Consider the following 18,208-nt stretch of genomic DNA (forward strand, 5'->3'; position numbering starts at 1 on the left):
TTGGTCTGAAGTGAATCTTTATAAGAGTGAATAGACAAGGACTGCCGTTTGGGTCGATTTGAATATTTCGTGACGCCGCGTAACTGCTGCGTCTTTGTCCATTTCAAGCTGGCTACGAGCCCAAGATCACCAAGCGACGACCAGTAGAGCAGAGGACAGAGATGCTCAAGATGTAGGGAGCATTTAAAGATTTGCAAAACTAATAACTCACTGCATTCGGAGTGCCTTTACCTTGCCCGGGCTACGATCTTGAGTTGTTGGCGTCTATACTCTGGGTCGCAATTTTTATTTCTGTGATATGCGGGGCATGTTTATTACAGATTTTTGACAAAAAATCCTAAATCAAGGCCAATTGACTAAATTGTAAATCCGCATGTTTCTTCGAATCAAAGCTATATAGAATCCTGCTGCCAGCATGGTCTTAATAGGGAAGTTTATGTGTGGCGTTAATGTTGATTAGGGGCAAAATTTGTTTCAACTTTTTTTAGTGCGGATCCCCATTGAGTTTAGCTCGTCCGATAGAAAAAAAATTGCTGAAGAGGACGTCGATCTTTCAATAGGAACATTACAATTATATATTAGGTGCTTGCAAGTATTTTGATCACTTTTTCATTTGAAAAAGGCATTTATTGGGAAAATTTATTAAACAAAATATATTTATTAAGCAAACTATTTTCCATCATTTTCTACAACATTTCGCAATATTTGTGGCAACACGGCCATATCAGGCCGAAAGAACTTGTATTGGTTCGGCAGCTATCCACTCACCGACCCATTTTCGCACTTCTTAAACTTTGCGAACTCTTGTACCAGTCAAGCCACGCTGTACTGCTCTGAACAAGCAGTAATCAGGAGTCGTCATTTTTAGGTCTGGCAGTACTCCCCATTTGATCTATCCTGGACATATCGTGGACAACTCTTGTAACAAGTGACCAAAATGGCATTTTCAGTCAATTCGTATGGTAGCCATTTTAGCCGCTATTAGTGGTGGCTATGGTTTGACAACAATACATCATTCAAACGTCAAAAGACGTCTGCAGTAACAGTTCTAATCAGATTTGGGAACTCGTAATACATTACACCTTGCTGATCCTATCATATGCACAGCAAAACATTCAACAAGTATATCTTTAACGTGTCAATATGCACGATGCCATCTTTTTTCCAGAACGCCTGGGCTATAATGTTTTTGAATATCATTTTGATACGCTTGACACCATTCGGAAACTGAATTTTCTTCCTTTTTTCTTTTTTTTTCTTCCGGACATATCGACGGTTAGCATAAATAATGTTTTTAAACGTATTCGGCGTTATATCCAATCCAAATTGATTAATCGATCGTCACGTCTTTTTTTAATGATCAAACAGTAACTTGAGCACCCATTTTGCCCACTTTAGCATTTACTAACAATCTCCTGAGCTAAAACATAGTTGCAATAAAGAAAGCTGCTTAGGGGAAGTTTTGATTAGTTCAAGTCTCTTTCACAGGATTCGGTGGTCACTTGTCATTCAGTCTATATAAGGTCGAGCCGTCAGTACGAATTTAGAATAAGAATTATCTTAAGGCTCATTTACTTGCCTTTCTTTCCGTTTTAAGTCAAAATATTTTATTTTTCATTCAATCTGGGTATAGCTCACCTATTTGAGTAGTCGAATTTCCCGAATAAATTGATAAAATGATAAATCTCTTCATACTCAACTATTTTTATGCATTTTCTATTGTAATTTATTTACGCGATGATATTACCTGACTGAATCGCTAATATATTAGTTTCCGAAGAAAATCGATTCTTGGATGTTACGCATTGAATGAAAGAATGAGCATACCTTCGATGGTTCGAAAAGTGGAAAATCATTATTAAATTTTATAAAAGCAAAAAAACCTCACGTTGTGGTCACTAACGTAACAAATTCAAGGAAACCCACAAAAGCCCTGAAAAAGGAAAATAAACCCTCAACGCAGACAAACACTCATGCACACAATGACAAATAATGGAATCATTGTGTAAGCCATAGCTAAACAAAAGAAACCAAAACATGGTGACTAGAGCGCGGAATGCTTTTAAATGCAACGCGTACTAAAATATAACAAAATAAAATGGATGTAGCGTGTGTGTGATTGTGCGAGCGATAGCCCGAAAGACAAGAGGGGCCCACGCGTTCAAATTTTTTTATTTATTTTTTTTTTTTTTCTTTTAATAAATAAAAACGGCTAAAAAGGGAATTGTCGCGTCGACATGATCCCTCCAAATAATAGCCATATCAATATCAAAATATAATGAGTGGCCCGTGATTTTCGTGAAAGCGTATAACGTTCACAATAAAGAACAAGAAAAAAAAAAAAAAACAAAAAACATACGCATCTGGAAAGTCGGATACTTTTATCTTTATATGAACAGATATGTATGTGAAAGGTATGCAGTGTACATTGCGCGTTGATTTGTATGCCATGAAACTAGGGATGAACGGTAGAGTGGTAGTAAAAACACGTTTTTATTGTTGTATGGAATGGAAAGAGTGCTAGCAAGCAGATGTTTTCTTTGTACGAAAATCTATATAAATGGCGCCTGCCAACAAAACTCCGCCTCCTCCTCTCTTGTACATGTATGTAACTGGTGTACGCATATATATCCATAAATAGAAATGATCATTTTGTATATTACTACAAAGTTTTATCAATTTGCGTTAAAAAAAAAAAAATTCATGATATCTTTAAAAAAAAATTTTTTTTTGAAATAATGGAAAATTTTTTTTAAAAATTTTATAAAAAATTTTTTTTCCTGCAAATTTTTTAGGTAGCTATGATCTGAGTTCGGTTCGATTTTCTATTAGGATGTTGAGAAGTTGTTGTCCAACTTCAAGAAAATTTTCTTCCTTTTAAATAAAAAATCATCGCCAAATAAACCTCAATTTGATGAGGAACTACGATCAAACATTGACCACATGGTTAAAATAAATTCCATAGTATGATTAAATTTGCTCTAACTCTGAGGGAAAAAAGAATTTTTTGCCCATTAAAATTGTTCACTTGATTAATTGATGAATATGTTTAGAAGGAACTGGAAATGATTTAGATCTCCGAAAACATACTGTCTAGCCTTGCCCTCCTTACTTTAGTGAAAGGATTTCTTTTTTTGGGATAAATAAATAATAATATTATGGCAATTGCTGTCTCATCAAAGCCCGCATGTAGAGATTGAATCGAAATCACTAACTGAAAGTCGTCAATGATAAACTTATGCACAGAGACAAAACTAGTTCCCGTTATACCTTGCAATATTTTGATTTGAAAAGTCTTAGTACAAACAATTTTCAAACTGCGCCAGATTGTCTGTAGGGAGTCGTTTCTTCCTTTATAACGATAGAGTAATGAGTTACTAGAATTTGTCAGTTTATTGAGATGGATTTCCTACGTTAAAGGCAGTAAAGCAAATGCACAGAATGGTTTTGTATGACCGCCGACTGAAAGAGCGTGAGGTAGCATATCTAAATTTGCTATACATTGGATGTTGGTTGAAAATTTTGACCTGAAAAGTGTGCGTATGCCAAGTGATACTCCTGCGAACAGTGGAAGAAAAGCAGCCTCGGCATGTTGCTTCAATTGTTATTTCATGCGATGTTTCACAGCCATAAGATCGAATCTTTGCATTGATTCATAACCTTGAATAAAATGTGTGATGGAATGCCCAAGTCAACCGTGTGGGCATGGAGAATAGTTTACAGAGCAGTTCAAGACAGCTCCATACGCTGGCAAGATGATAGGCGTCAGTTTTTTAGGATAATTGTATTATTTCCATAAGGAAAAAGCTAAGAACTTCAGGTGTTATGCGTATTTATTGCCAGGTTTTAATGATGAAACCCGGAAAGTACAGTCGTACTATGCAAGAAAGAACATACTGTTCCGTCAATATAATGCACCAGTGCACACATTCGTTTTATTACATCTTCACATATGCTTTTCACTAGAGATAACCTTCTCGTATGAAATTGCAATAGCTTTCCGAGTTAGAAAACATGATCCGATGCTAAACGATTTGCTAGCAAAGAAAAAACAAAGTTCCGAACTTTCATTTAAAAAAAAATATATCGAGCATTAAGGAAATTATGTTGAGAGACAAAGATATTTTTTTGTGATTATACTCACAAAAAATTGTGCTTTTTATACCCGCCACTGTGAGATGGGAGTATACTCATTTTGGTTTTTTTCATAATGTCTGCAACATCCAAAAGGAAGCTTCCGAGACCCCATAAACTATATACCATTTTGATCAGCGTGAAAATCCGAATTGATTAAGCCACGTCTGTCCGTCGGTGTGGTGTGTGTTGTTGGCATTCTCCTGTCCGCAAAAATTAATATATGTCGACTTCAAATTTGATAGAAAGATTGGAAGCATTTGCAGGCAGGTTGGTACAGAAAATGGATCAAGTTGGACACAGCAGGTATCCGCAGTGTAGAGTAAAGTGAACGCAGCTGTATTTTTCTTAGCAAAAATTTTTGGATCTTTGCTCGTTATTTAGAGATTATATAGCTTAGAAAGCTGACAATTTCCACATTTACTTTACGAAACACTCTAGTCTTTACGTGTGAAAGCAGAAAAAATCGGGCGTCCCCACACAAAGTTACCAGTGATTTGTGACCTAGTGGATCAATTTGTGCTTAATAATACCAATCATATGGGTATCAAACAAAGGAGGTTAAAGAGTAGAATGCGAAAAGCGTAGTGATGGGCATGCGAGATTCGGCCCCCGCTAAATATAACTTTTTTACTTGTTATGTTTTCGTTTTACATCAAATTTCAGATTTACATCTGATATGAAAATATCTTGAGAACTGTTTGACTTTACTGTGAGTGTATTTATATTTTTGGAACTTTTATTAGATCGAGTTATGTGCAAAAAAAAACAACAATTAAGAAAATTATATTCGGTCGTGATCGCATCTTTTTTACACACATCACTGTTATCCTAAAATTTAAAGAAAGAATTAAATTTTTATTCTATACAATGTTGGGTTGATTTTTCCTATTTTTAGAATAAAAGTGAAAATTTATAAGGCGTATGTGTTATACTTTACGAGAGATAAGCAAAATATAGGCGCGTTCTTTGAAAACTTTGCGTCATTTTCAAATCCTTTTGTAAGTTTGTAAGCGATATCCTCATTTTTGTGAATGGGGAAATATTTACCACAAATACTAGGCAGATGGGTGTAGACGGACCGATGAATGGACGGACATACTTAGGTGCATTCAGAATATCAAAACCGGTCAAGGCTTTATATACTTTATGGGATTTTTGAGTGTTGCCTCTGCGCTTTATAAAAGTTTTAAGAATAAATTACACTATGACATTCTGTAATATTAAGTACACTTGGCCCATATTCGTAGAGGTTTTACAGCATTGCCTGTAGAATATAAAATATACTGTGAAATTTTTATAGTTTATGAGCAACGAGTAAAAAAACAATTTTTTATTCCTTTTGAAAAACAGAAGTAGCCTCACTTTACGTGGTACTGTGGGCGTGTCCTTCAAGGGATTTGACCCATTTTCAATACCAATCTGCGTACAAGGACTTCCAATATTTTTGCCAAATTTAAAGGCGACAGCTACATGTTTGCGGCCAGTAGAAAGCTCACACTGATCGGTGGCCTGACGGACTCGCCTTCCCTCCCCATTAATCCTTCGTTGATGGGTATAAAAATACTATTGACGGCAATTGTTGCGTTTTCTATCCAATTCGAAGGAAAGTACAGTTGATCCGTAAGAGGTGATGAAAATCGAACAGTATACCAGGTCTAAAACCAGGCTACACTTGAGAGAATCAGTCGCTTGAATATCGCAAGGTGATGGAGTCCTTATTAGAGAAAACGCGATCTCCATATATATGTTTTACAGAGAGTCTGATGCAAAAATTTCTTCACATTTTCTGATCAATGCCTGTAAAAATGCTTGCAGCTTCAATTAAATAAAATTTCAGATTACACTAATTAAGATGGTAACTCTATCTTTTAATGCTCAGGTATTTACATGTAATTGGCTTCGATTCGTTATAAATGGAGAGACCCAGTTTTGTTTATCATGACTTTAATTGTCATATTTGGCGAAAACCTTTTGCAAGTTTTCGGGCAAAAACAAAATAAATCTTTTTTCAACGGACATTATTTGCATAGGAAAAAAGGAATATAAAAAGAATTTAAAAAATATATGCAATTGCTTGATATTAAGTAAGATGTGTATCCGCATGAGTGGCCGAAGGCGAGGAATCTCGACTAGCAACTCAATGGTCGTGAGTTCGAATCTCAAGTGAGGTAGAATTTTTAAAAAAAGCGAATAGCCTTAGATGCTAGTGCTTTAAGAGTTTAGCCTTAGAATTTATTTCTTTGGCGAAATTAATAATAATAATAAGTAAGATGTACTAGACGATACTTTAATTGAAATTCATTTGAAAGTGGCGCGTTTTCGCCAGGCATTGTTGATAGGTGTTTTGAATTCAGTGGAAGTACAATGGATTTTTTAGGATTTCCACCAATTGCTCAAATTATCCGGCTGTTAAAACGAAAGCAAGTGTTAATAACTGTTACATTTATTCAAAAATTTCGATAAGCGATTTCTACACGCAAAAATTATAAAGAAATGGTAAATGTAAAAGTACAGAACGGATGAACTGCTTTTGCAATTGCTTTGACTTTACTCTACATAAAATAACAGTTTTTCCATTCATTATCATTAATTTATTCAGCTTACACTGACGCTAATCATGGAGCGCTCAAAATTCTCCTTCTTCAATGAATTTCAAGATCGGTCTCCAGCTCTCACACGAATACACCATTTCTAGACGTTTACATGCGATGGGAAAAATCTAAAAAGTAGGAAAAGTGGTTATCCCGCAAACTGACTGAAAATGCCGAGAGTTGTCAAAGACACATTGTTGCAGGTCAAATGGGGAATTCTGCCACACCCAAAAATGACGATTCTTGACTACCGCTTGTTCAGATCGGTGCAGCGTTGCTTGGCTGGCAAACGAGTTTGCAAAGTTTACAAAGTACGATAATGGGTCGGTGAGTGGATAGCTGCCAAACCAACATAAATTCTTTTGACATGATATCGCCATAAATATTGCGAAATGTGGTTGAAAAAGATGGAAAATATTTTTCAAGTGTAAAAGCGATCAAAATTTTTCCAAACATCTAATATTTAGATTAATTTGTTCTCGATAAATGAATCCTTAACAATGGCCCAGGGACTAAGTATTGTATATAGACAAAGGTTACTATAGAAAAACACTGCAAGTAAGTGATGGAATCTATGTTTCTATAGTCGAGCTATGTGAGATGGGAGAAAAGTCAAATCAATTATTAAGTGCATTATATATAGTTTGGGGAAAAAGTATTAAGAGATTTTTTAAAAATTCTTCAATTAGGTCTTTCTTCTATTCAAAATTGTTTTAATTAGGATACATTACGATCGTTGTTATCTATGATCTTTTGCTCTTTTGATTTCCGGGAGATTCCATTGAGAATCTATTTCTAAATCAATCTAAGTTTATCTCCACGTTTTGTCTGCTTGTGTTTAACCCACCGGCCGCAATTTCTGGGACATTTTGATGAAAATTGTTTTGAGCCAAAGACAAATGCTACTGAAAATGTTTCGGATTGGACCACTTTTTCGACCAATTTCCACATAACGCCTCATTTTGAAAAGTCCTTATATGAATAACTCTAGGGCAGTGTAGGGTATTTTTGCTTGTTTTTACATTGAATATCTGGAAGTATGATAAAATTATAAAACATGCGTTATCCTAATCAATGCGGGATTTAAAGCGTTCACCGCTTTCCGTCAGGGGTATGCGTTTTTCTTACTGACAAAAGTACGAAAACATGACAAGTCATATAGAATCACTAGTGAACATGACATAATGGTGTTAGATCAGGCTATCTGCGATTCGGGCAATATATATTCGTCTAAATTAATAAGCGGCTACGATTGACCCTTGCTAGGCAAATATCGCTTCGTCGTCCTTCCACACTATATATAAGTAATCATAAGAACTTTTCCATTTTCCAATTCTGCTAAAATGGATTTTATGATCCTCTTACACGTTGCAAAGAATTCATTCATTGTTCCGATGAATGAATCGATTTAAGCTAGAAAATCAGTTGTTTCATTATTTCTTGAGCAATTGATCTTTGACAACTATTACATGTAAGTAGATTAAAATGATTTAAGCTAACTGTCTCTTTTCCTCCTTGTTAATTTGGCATATAACACGCTTTTCGGCTTTTGACAGATTATAAAATAAAAATCTACTTAAATACTAATCTCGGTGGCACACGAACATGCCGAGCTATTCAATCTCTTCAAACAAAATAAACAATTTTCGAAAATGTTGATGAAAAAACTAATAATAAAAAAAAGGAGAAAAAAAAAAATTTTTTTTTTTTTGTTCAATTTCATGCATCTCTATGAAGTGGTTTAGGTAACACACAGGACAGTTGATATGAATGAGAAACGTTTTTGTTTTCAGGATAATGTATTATGTTATTCCCTCTTCTGGCCATTCAAGGAAAGTCAAATGCAAATTGAAATGTTTCATGAATGCAAAAAAGTCGTTCAATATTTTTAGGTTTGCTAGAACAAGCCCTTTCACACTTATTGACAAGGCTAATAAGTCTTTCACAGATATTTATATATGTATATATATGTATAGATGAATGTATTGGAAAATTTTGAAAAAGAAAAGAGAAAAGAAAAAATCTTTGCTTTGCTTTGCTTTTAAATGCAAAAAGAAGGCCGCAACCAAAATGTAGAGCTGCCGTTCCATTGTGTTAACTCCTACTGTGTGTAATTATTCAGAGCAAAGGTGCAAATAATAACCGATAAATTTATGTTTTACTTGTAATGTACCATCAATATATGACATGACATAAGAAAAAATTCATCATCATTGTCATCATTTATATGATTACAACTAAGAAACACACGCATAGCATACAGTTGTGCATAATACCTTTAAATTCTCTATATCAGACCCACTAGGCTGCTTGCATGAAGATAGAACTGGATATGCGTAAATAATAATTCTTTCAATTTTATGTCAAACTTACCTTGATTGATGAAGTTTTTCCCAAATAAATATTTTGCAGCATTATTTCAATTGTAAGACGTTACGCTCGTGCGGCTGTAATATAAAAACAGAAAAAAAAAAAAAAAAACTTCATTGAAAAAAAACAAGAAAACTCAAAAAATTAATTGTACTTTTTTTTCCGATTATTTTTCTATCGAAGCTAAGCTCAATAACAGTTGATAATCAAAAATTGATTGATCATCAACATGTAGATAATCAAAAATGCAGATTTAGGGATTAAACAGATCATTTTGGCAAAAGTCGAAAGTGTGCTGTACAAGTGTGCTATAAAAAAAAAGTTTTCAAATTTTTTTTACTAAATGCGCATAGAATTCATACATTCCCTAGCTAGAGCTTGGTAGTGGACTTATTTGACAATAAAAAGTACACCCTACTCAAGCATACAGATTGAATGACAAGTGCATGTACAAAGATCAAACTCGAATATATTTTTTTCTTTCTTCCAGTTTTTCTTCTAACACACAGGGCGGACAACCTTCTTGAAGGTCATGTTGCATGACTTCTGTTGGCAGCTGACAAGAAGCTGGCTTTCTTACGTGCGGTACTCTGTGGTAAGTTCAAGTCAGTAGTGAATGAATTATCCGATAAGTTGTTCCATTTAGGTTCATAGTAACTCTTTCATTCCACTGCCTGGCAAAGGACAATTTATGTGCTCACTTTATTCGCTCTTCAGTTTGTTAGGGGAATTTACTGACGATGCCCACATTTAAAATGATAGAATAATTGCCCTAATAACCATCCCATCCTTTAACTTGCTTACCAGACCCTACTTTGCGAAGAGCTTTTCCAACTCAAGAGAACTATTGATAATATGTTGCGAGTATTGTTTTAAGTTTCCTGAGAGAGAGGCGTAAGGAAGTAAAGTGGTCTTCTGGGAATTCTCCATCAAGCCATGGCTTTCAATAATTTCCAATTTGTAGGTCACCTCTTCTTTAGATGCGTGACATTTCTATACCATTTTCTATCCCACCTGCTTTGAAACAATGATACTACGCGGGGATAGTAATAGAACGATATCTATATTTGGAGATAGAGTTCTCGTGAGCAATTAATGACGTATGCAGGGCTCATCTTCCGTGTCGTGTCCACCAAGTTCTCGTTTTCTCTACTAAGTATGTGTAGTAGAAGGATTTCCTTGCAGATCAATACAAACGTTCGGCAAGACCGGCGTTTAGCTTTAATCTTTTGCCCGCTAATCGCACTACGGCGATGCAGACTAATTTTCAGTCTGTAGCCATACATACTAAGCGGATCGCGGTGATATCAAAATTTCATATGGGTTACGTTTCTCGACGAAGGATGTCTATATCCTTGAATATATTTTTTTTAAATTACGATGAGAATTGCGTCATAATGGCAATTTTTTGTATAAAAATATTAATTATACCAAATTTAGACTTCCTTGGCTTATTTTTTGGATCCTATCCAATAAGGATTTTCACGAAAATCGATCGTTTGTAGAGCGAAAAAGTCCAAATTTTAATATGTGCTGATCAAAAGTGACCCGTAATAATAATTTCAAAAATAAGAATTGTATTAGACAAGGTGGTGTAGGGTACTGAAATGGTCGGCCTTGCCCGACTATAATGTTCTTATTTGTTTTTTTTTATTAAAAGTCATCATCGCTTCTGTTAAAATAAAAATCCGTTTTAAATACAAGTCAAGTAGCATTGTTGAAGCATGAAAATGGAAATGGAATGGAAAACTGATTCCACGAAATAGTCTTCAAGTATGACAGATAAACAGACCTTTGCACAATGAAAAATTTGTAAAAAATTGTTATTTTTCTGTTTCGGTTTTTCATTTCCATTCTCATCATTTTGCTGCTTTCACTTTATTATTCAATTAAATTGTATGCAGTTTAATTGAATTGAAGCAAGTTGTCATAAATCTCTATATCTAGTCGTTATTACCAAGATGTTGCTTTGCTCTTTTGTTGTCCGTAATGCAATCATTTATTGTATGCTTGCTATTGTAAGTATATTTACTTAAAGGTGTCAACAGGTATATAGGGTAAAGTGTTCTCATCAAATTCGATTTTCTTTGGCATAATCAAAAAAAAATGATGCGGCTTAACAAATCGTACGTGGGCAGTAAACATCAAAAAAAAAAATGCCGCGTTTCACAAAAATACACAAAACCATAACGATATCTCCTCGCATTCGTACTCATTGCAAGCAGGTAGAAATGTAAAGTCATACCTGCGGCAGATCGAAACTACGTAGGATTGCTATTTGAAAAGTTCGTGCAGATTTTGTAACAATAGAATATATGATAAAATTGCTACTGCGTTCTACAGCACTTCCGCAGTCAAAAGTCATCATTATTAGCGACCTGTACCTGTCACTGAAAGTTAACTTATTTAAAACATTGGCGACTGATTGGAGACTAAAAAACCAAAATTGTACGATATTTGAAAAAAAAAAAACAAAAATACACAATTCAATGTATGTACGGAAAGACCAAGACCAAACCACGTCGGATATCTGCAAGGAGTCGAATTCGTCTCTGTAGTTATCTCCATCACTTTGTCGATGAGAAAAATTCGTAATACTCGGCAAGGGTTTGATTTGATATTCATCGTGAATGTCGCTTCGTCCACATTTCATAAATTTTTTCCAAACTATTTTTGTTTCCACGCTCTGGTTATCATAGATGAGAACTGTTTTGTCCGCTTCGTTAAATACCGAAAAATAGTTAATGACCATTCAAGGTTTCTGCAATGAAAGGGGAAACACTGCATAAAATACACCAAGATTTTTTAAATCAATCCGTAAATTTGCAGAAGCGATAAGGGAAACAATGAAGGAAATAATATCCTGGAAAATCTATTGCGATTTTTAACGTCAAAGTTGTTTCGATCGAAGCACACGCGCACTATTCCCTCATCGACGGTATGATTAATGTGATAATCTTTTCCGCGTCGTTTCAGATATCGAAGTAACACTTTCCGGGATAATCGCCATGAAATGATTTTAATATTGATGGAATTTGCAGAATTGTTTACCTCAAATCAATAAAAAGAGGTAAAGATGTTCGCAACTAGCCTAGAGGAAAGATTAAAAGCAAGTTGAAGATACTGGTATGTGGTACGAATTTTCACTTTATGCTGCCAATTCTGCAGACTATGCCTTAGATGCCAATGGATGCTATAAGTAATACTTGGCAACTGTTAACATCAACGAAGCGAAACCTAAATGTCATTATTTAATAATATAAACATTTGAAACATTAGCTTTTCAAATTCAGAAATTTAGAAATTTCAGACATGGAAGGGGGTTCAGTTTTATAGTTGGCAAAAATTACCGTTCCTTTCGACAAAGGAGAATAAGAAGGAAAGATCAGTCCAGGAATTTGCTTCTTTTTTTTTTTTTGAATGAAAAAGAATAAGAAGGAAGAAGAAGAAGAGGTAAGAAAAAAAAGAAAGAAACCGCAAAGACAACAATTTGTACCAAGAAAAACAGAAAAGAAAAGAAAAAAGATGGGAAAAAAAGAAGAAATGTTTATACGGGAAAAGAGAAACTTTCAACGCAAGGTAACATCTTGAAATTTCGATTCCAATCAAAGGAGCATAACATGTAAATATAGCTTTCGCATGTCTTTAATAATTCAGTGCAATGGGCTTTACCCTCACCAGCGCCGATGGGCGGGCTTATATTCAAAACATATGCAACTCCCAGAAGAAGGCGACAGAGACCATCTATGGTACACACATTCTTAATCAGTAACAAATTTCACATCAATCTGGGCATATCTGCCTAGTGCTCCTATGGGTGTGGTGAACTATCTCCCGGCCATAAAAGCTAAGATGTTTGCCTCGAATTCCGCACAAAGCTTAAAAGTTCTTCCAGCTAACTTGGTTGACATTAGAAACTAACTGAATCAATCAAAAGGTACGGTCAGCGTTTACAATAACCAAAGAAGATCCTCGCTCGTTAGCTGTATATACAACGATATAAATTTTATGGGTAATCCAAGAATGCTTGTAAAAAAAATTGAATAAAATCTCCCACGCCCATCGAACGCTACCGAATGTCCTTCCTTTCCGTTTTTTCTATTTTCTGGCGTTTTTAAGCCAAAAGAGGTGAAGGCATAAAAGATTCTCCCACAACTGAGTACACATTACTTGCTTCTTAACAATTAATTTACCTCTGATTCGAATAAAGAGTTACAATGAGCACTTGAATCAATCAAATCAATTCCACACAGCAAAGTTCATCTTTCTTTCCTGTCAGCAAAAGGCCTCTTGGAACTCCGTCTTATATACTAAAGTTTAATAGAACTTTTTCTTCTCTTATGTGTGAAGTATTTTCATAAGGTTAATAAAATCCTATCACTTGTTCAATAATTTAGTTCAGTGACTTTTTACTAATTGCCTTTACAATCTTTGTAAGTACATTAATGAGCAACGTTTCGCATTAGTTCCATAGTGTTGCATTGATATCAATATTAAATGAAAGAGGTTCGTTGAAAAATTCAATCTCTCCCTACACTCAGTATTGATAGTGATAATGATAATGTCAATTAAAAGATCCATAACTAAAGTGATTTAAGATGGTTAATTTAGAGTAAAAAGTGTGTTAAGGTAATCCTTATAGTTTACATGCGATAAATAAAATCACCGATCATGACGTATATCTAAGAGACAGAAACACTTACCTTAATAGATAAACGTTTTAAGGATATAATCGTAAAAATACATAAGAAGGTCATCCTTTGCGGTAAGAATGATATAAGAAGATGAAGTGACAACGAACAATAAACACTTAGGAGATGCTTCAAAGCGGAGGGTATTTTCTGTGTATGTGTGCTTGTGTGTGTTGTGTGTATGTTTTAGTTCTTCATAGAATATTGTTGCAATACAGATGTGCAAGTCAAGAATATTTCGTTGACGAAGGGTGTTCACTATTGATTTTCATTACTTTTCAAATTGTTTTCTTCTTCTTCTTCTTTTTTTTTTTTTTTTGTCTTTCTTGACAGACACTCTTCTCTAAAGCAATTTCTTCTTTCATATTTCTTCAGATTCGCTGTTGTTGTTGTTTGTCTTGGGGGTAGAGTATAAGAAACGATATTCTTTTCATTGCACATCAGAGTACGTTGTGGTCGCCAACTTATTGTGGACAAATTTTCTTCTTATTTTTTTTTTTTTTTGGTTACATAAGAACGTCTGTCTGTCAGATCCTTTTGTGTACTCTTTAGCACATTGACTTTTATTAAATATTATTTTGGTGGTTTGTATAACTTAGAGGAGATATTTTTTTGGTTTTTCCTCTTCATTGTTCTTTTCATGTTGAGTATGCTTTATACTTTCTTTCTGTGAATCAATTTATTTTATGCGAAATAATCGTGTTGATGGTTTAGTTTCGCCCTCTTTTTCAAAAAAAAAAAAAAAGTGGTTTAAAATTTTACATTCGTGTTAGTGTGTACCTTTTTTCTTTTTTGTATTGCCTACCTTATCGTCCTATCTCTGTGATTTGATTTTACTTTCAAATTTTCGCTTCGCAGCGATCTGAAGTGCGGAGGGTTGAAAACAATTTTCATTTGTGGCATCAATAATGTCTTTTTGTCAATTTGGAACATAAACCATTTGTAGATCTTTTGGTTTGTCGATGACATAATTTGTTCAAGTTCCCGGTGTGAAAACTAAACGTATTTCACTCATCATTTTATAAATATTTCCGAAACATAATTAGTTTTGATTTTCTCTCCCCAGGCAATTACAACACAAACGTAAATTTCTTACTTGATTCACAAAATTCATATAAATATTAAGCCTTTGCGATGTTTGTGCAAATTAAATTAGTATCCTTGAATACCCTACATCAGTTCGCAAAGCTTCAAAGTTATTTTCTGAAGCAATTTAAATATATTTGTCCATCTGCCCCCTTCATGTCGATCCATGTATTTTTGTGCCCAAATTACACATTACGCGGATGCGGAGATAGAGTGATGAAATTTTCTACACTGACATGTTGAAATTCAAAGACAAAATTGATGAGATCAGAAATTTGGATGGGATGCAAGCATTTTTTGCATCCTCCCCCATATAAACGCTTTTAACGAAAATAAAAAAGTTTGCTTAGCAGCAAAAGTCTCCTTTTTAGTATTTTGGAGTTAATATTGGTCGAAAAAAAGGGCCACGCTTCTCATCGCTCTCGCATATACTGCGTTGTCATGTCTTTATATACTAACTTGATTTTTGCATTTTTTGGCAAGATTAAGTGAACAACAACAACGTCTGTCTTTTAAATAAAAGCTTAGTTTTAGTAAACTTGGACCGCGACGCTTGACGTTTTACGCCAGATCCACAATTTACTGAATGAATTACAGTAAAGTATAATTTTTGTTATTTCATAAGGAAACTCTCGGAGGAGAGGTATTAGGCACAAAGGGGGACAATAAATTTTAAGCCATTTATTGTTATTATTACTAATAGTATAATTTTTTAAACTAATGAATTAAATTCTTAGATTAAAAAAAAAACCACATTGATCAGTAAGTAACAATATACCCTCTCAGCTCTATCATGGGAAAGAAAATGAGATATTGAGCCTTGTAGTTCTAATAAGGTAATATACTGCAGGATGTCCATAGGATTAGTTGATCCAAATGCAATTCTTCTAATAAAGGAAAATGCCTTATTATGCAAATTTGCCCACAGTTGCGATGGTAGTCACACTACATTATGGACTCTCGAAAGAGTAGTGTCATTAGCTTTATTAGGGGTTATACCTGCCGCTTTCCTAGTGCCCTCGGAAACGCTAGATGCTTTAATGGCCGTATCGTTGGTACTTCACTCACAGTTTGGAGAGGAAGACCTCATTAAGATCCGTTGCTGTGTTGCATTTATATGTCCAAGGCGAGTGCTTGAAAACGTTTTGTTCCTGATTTTCTTAATATCCGCTGAATATAACGGACGAAGTTATTGAGGGTTAACAGATGGACAGTGCTGATGATAGCATTGTCGATTTCCTTTAACTATTTTCTCTTTAACTTTTCCTCCACTGTATCTTTGCAGGTCTAACTTTTCCATGAGATAGTCCATAATTAGAGATGCAAAACCAGCGGACTTCATCGCTCGATCACCTAGTTTATTTCCCAATAAACCGACCCGACTTGGTACCCAAAAGCATTTTGATTTTATCACCGCGAGAACTGATGATATTTCTTAATTTGTTAATGATGCTCCAGCTTGAAGCGATCCAAATTAAGCAAACTTAATTTATTTATTAAAAGATTTTATTATCTTCCGCTTCCTTATGTCAAGACAAACCATTAGACTTTGTCGCTTTCATGAACGCCCTTGCATATGGTGCGGTCTATGTGATTCAAATTGGCTATACTTAGTTCGGTGAGGACTACTTTTCAGTTTTCATCATAAAATCTTTAAAATTGTAATTTATTGGCATGCAATTTGTCTTATTTGTCACATTATCCACTAATCGGGAAAGTTATTTTTGATATCAAATTATTATTATGAAATTATTCTCTCTCACTCGGAAGCATTGAAATTTGGGCTTTCTTATATGTTAAGAAAGATTTAGTTTTAGTGGGAAAGGCTATATTACCTCATCCGATTCGAATCCCGACTTGTTGCGCGAAATACTGAAATTTACCGTTTTGCCATATAATGACTTATCAAAATAGAGCATTATATGGGGAGTGATCGAAAAAGTGGTCCGATGCCAACAATTGTTTTTCAATAGCATCCTTCCTTCAGCCAAGCGCAACCAATTTCGTCAAATTATTTTGAAAATTGCGAAAAATACATGGATAGACATTAGAAAGGCAGGCGTACGGACAAGCTTAGACGAAAGATAGAATGATTCTTAATCGATTGGTGTAATAAAAGGTGAGTCTATCTGAAGTCTGTCTGGGCGTTGCACACATCCGGAAAAGTTTGATGTACCACAAGCAGTGTAGAGTATAAAAATGTCTTATTGAGATAAATAAATACATTTCAACTACAGACTACTCTGTTCGAAGACACAGGGTTCCTTTCTAACAGTGATGCTATAAGGAAGACATGCGATTTATGCATAAAATCTATAAGGAGCAGCGATGTCTTTGAACATCATATGTTAGTGCACACGGGGCAACCACCGCCGGAGGTAAGCTCTGACATCGGCGGCCTTAAATTAAGCGAGCCACGTGGCTTGAAACGTCATAAGATGATACAACATCCTGAAGGTGGTAAACACAACTCATCAGTTGCCCAATAAGTTCGTAGGTATCACCGAATTCAATCGCTCAAATTTAACCATGAAATGGCTAACAATCGCAAGCACACTATTTATATATCTAAATGATGTTCTTTACATTTGTACCTGGTGTCCAATAACTTTCAACTTTAATGCGAACTCTAATGCATAGTCATCGCAAACGTGCGCATCCTAAAGAATGCGATGCCCTGTATGATATTCATAAGTATATGTACATATCTATGTATGCATTTACGTGCTTTTATCAGCTCTATGATGTATTGTGTGCGTGTGTGTTTGTGTGTATGAGCAATATGGCACCTTTTTAGGATGTGTTATACAAACGCGTCAAAGTAAATCTTGTCTTGTATCCGTAGTCCATATTTCAAAGACACAGGGTGAACATTATGATGATATGCGTTTAGTTTGTGCACAAACCCATTTAAAAAAACTTAACCGAAGATAATTCACATTTTACACTTTTTCAAGATACAGTCATTCTAACTAACTGTAATATAAATGTGTTATAATATAAGCTAATCTAATAAGAGAGTTGAAGGGAGAGATTAACGTTAACATTATTCCATGCAACCATAAACTGATTAGAATAAATAACCAACCGACTGAGCCTGAAGGCAGAGCAGATATTTAATATTTTAAGAGAGAGCGAGAGAGTTTGAAAAGTTGCCACATATGAGGAAACATTTTTTTGGTTTAACGGTTTTTCCAATTTCGAACATATGAAAACGAAAACAATTGTATGCTTATGTTATTCTTGCCTATAAGGGGGTAGTTGAGGTGAATTCAATCGTGACGAAGTGTGGTGCATTTTTTATTATTCAAGTTTTACTTTTGCTTACGAATA

The sequence above is a fragment of the Glossina fuscipes genome, unplaced genomic scaffold (genome assembly GCF_014805625.2).
Source record: "Glossina fuscipes isolate IAEA_lab_2018 unplaced genomic scaffold, Yale_Gfus_2 110, whole genome shotgun sequence".
Lineage (NCBI taxonomy): Eukaryota > Metazoa > Arthropoda > Insecta > Diptera > Glossinidae > Glossina > Glossina fuscipes.